The sequence below is a fragment of the Triticum urartu genome, chromosome 6A (genome assembly GCF_056163025.1).
Source record: "Triticum urartu cultivar PI428250 chromosome 6A, HENAU_Tu73, whole genome shotgun sequence".
Lineage (NCBI taxonomy): Eukaryota > Viridiplantae > Streptophyta > Magnoliopsida > Poales > Poaceae > Triticum > Triticum urartu.
In genome coordinates, this window is record NC_141878.1 from 514,535,808 (window position 1) to 514,538,696 (window position 2,889).

Genomic DNA, 2,889 nt, shown 5'->3' on the forward strand with positions numbered 1-2,889 from the left:
TAAATCCCGCAATTAATCCCACATCCACCGTCCCACCTGACTCTCACCCCCATCTTGACTGCCTCCGCGAGGCCGCCACAGCTCCATTGCCGAGCTAACCACGCCCCTCGCTGATCCGGTTCTCTCCTTCAGCGATCTTCCAGTCCCACTGCGGCCGTGAGATTCACCGCGCCGGTGTGGCATCCCTCTGGTGGTTGCGCCTGCCATTATCCATGGAACAAGCTCAGAACCCCCCTTGCCTTCCTGTTCCTCTCCCGTGTTGGTGTCCTATGTGCCACCCATGATGTTCTCTCCTGCATGGACATCCCAAAGACGCTCTTAGGTGGCACATGTGCGGGTCCTATTGCTGCGTGTGATGTGCCTTGCTGCTAAGCGTTGATCCAGTTTGTAAGTTTTTTAGTCCAATCCAGTTTGTAAGGCTTTTTTTTTAGCCCAATCCAGTTCGTAAGTAGTGCTACGTGAGAGATGATCAGATGAGACGGGCCTGATAATCTTGTTGCTGCTGTTGTACTACATGTCCATCGGGAGCAAGGTTAGGAGAAAAGAAGAGAAAAGAAGCGGCGAAAGTGACACAGTCCAGTACAGATCTCGCATTGAATCCTCTCCTATAAGGGTAACATTCTCTCATTTGGATTGATTAATGTTGGAAATTCTGTTTTTCTTCTAATTTTAATCCTTCATTCAGGTATGCATCTAATCAGTTGTACTGCATCTAATGTACATATGCTGTGTGGCAAAAAGATGTTTGTAAACTCAAATACGTATGCTTCGGATGTGTCTAATATATGTTACATTAGCACCAAATTAGCGCTTCTCATTAACCATGCTCCCATGATATCTAACATATGCTTCTAATACAGAGATCTAATGTGATCGCGGACATTAGAATCTTACACCCATCTCGGCAAGCATGCAGATTTCTCAAATCTAATCAGTTGTAGTGTCAAACCATTGCTTCGTATTAGCCTTGCTTCCTACTTTTTTATTTATCACATCTTTTTTGCTTCACCCACTACCGGCATGTGCTTTAGTCGCTGCCAGTGTTGCTTCCTGGAGTGAATTTTTGACACAACCATTGCCTGTGTGAGCACTTCATTGTTTCCCATTGATGATTTTACTATGCAGGTTTCTCTGCCTACAACCTGATGCATTGTAAAGATGTCGAGTACGCTACCACCAAGATGTGGTGGTCTTATTGATGACGGCGAGCTCGCGTGCATGTGAGATAGTCCAGTCAGCGTGCTTGCGACGCTAACTAGACGGGTGGAAAATAATGTTGTTGTGATAGCAATTTTTATTTCTTAATAATTTTTAAAAATGAGGACATATGTAATTACCAGTTGCATATTTTGCCCAGCCCTTCATTGTCACCATGGAAGCAAATTCTCGATATAATTGAAGCAATGGTTCATTGTCGTGGAAGCATATCCCATAACGGAAGCAACATGTGCTTACAACAGAACAAAAATTTCATTATATTCCAAGGAGATAGGAGTTTGCTTCCATCTACCTAGAGTTTGCTTCCATCTGCCTATTCACAACACAAGCAGACACAAATTATTCGACACAAATGATGGTAACAATTTATATTATTATGGAAGCAAGTTGAGTCGATGATAGTATATTATAATTGAGTCGAATGTTGAGTTGGATAAAAATTTTCTTACATCGGGCTTGCTTGATTTGTATGGAGATACAGGGTTAATGCTCTGCCGAATATGCATGCAAGGCACTGTTTTGGATTGATTGGCATTTTATGGCAACCTTCAGATGTTGATGCAAAAGACAAGTGACATGTTACTGTTTTCATATGATCTATTTAATTAGCTTTTGTCCAATGTGGTCATGGTACAAGGCACAATTTTGCCAAATGTATTGCTTGATACAGGTAGGGAACATAAACACATCTACATGAGCTATTTCATTCTTTGCTTTGCTATTTTAATGCTTTGCTTTGCTAATTATTGCTATGTTAGTAACTTCCAATAGCATATGACATGAAATATTCATTGCATTTTATTTTATTTTGCACCCTGATCCACTCACCCAAGAAGGGGCAGTTATCCATGAGTAGAATCTTGGATTAACTTGTATCAATCTTGTTTTTGTAAGGATCGCAATGAAGCAAAGTAGAATCACAAGAGGACACAAAAGTTGTGTTTTAGTAGAACGTGTCATAGTCTCATCTTCGATAGTAATATGCAATGATCTTTTTGTAAGTTTAATATTAGTAGCACGTTCCTTGTAATTGATCTACAGTGATGGCGGCAACACTAAGCTAGAACCCAATATTGACTCATTCAGCATGGGCATGCTGCTAGATATGCATGCATGTCAATGCTTGTTTTACATGGAGCTTCGTGATGTACATTGACCATGATGATCCTTTCATTTTTATTATCCAACTACTTATATTATTTTATCAGAACTTAAGGATTCACTGAAGCTTGTGGCTTTCGATTTTCTCATCGAAAACTACAAAGCTTCACTGAAGGGATGACACGACTTAAGTTCAAGTCATTGAGGGAGTGATAATTCTTACAGATCAAAGTAAACACCTATCGTATGTGGGTTTCAAAAATACAAAAGTCTGATAATAGACAAAAACACTCATCGTTCAACTTATTTGTATATTTTTATGAACTATATTATTAGTGATGCTTTGTGGTCAAGGATATACTTTTTTTTCTGTGGATGAATTGAGTTATTAAATTTCATTCCAGGCTTGAGCATGACAATGAGTAGAGGTGCACAATGTGTGTACAAGATTGTTACACTATCATCTTAGCCCAGTTTTGCACAATGTGTGTATACCATGTTGAACGCTACTTCCAGTTCTTCTATTTTGTTATCATATTACTTTTGTTAATGTATGTTTTTCTTATTAAT

The 2,889-nt window shown here is 39.5% G+C and overlaps 1 long non-coding RNA gene across 1 annotated transcript; it reads left to right on the top strand.

Annotated features, from left to right (window-relative positions):
• Window positions 1–1,422, top strand: LOC147966003 (uncharacterized). Its single transcript, XR_015607606.1, has 2 exons — window positions 1–613; window positions 1,126–1,422. It is a non-coding gene; the product is annotated as an uncharacterized LOC147966003 (long non-coding RNA).
• Window positions 1,423–2,889: the final 1,467 nt, after the last annotated feature.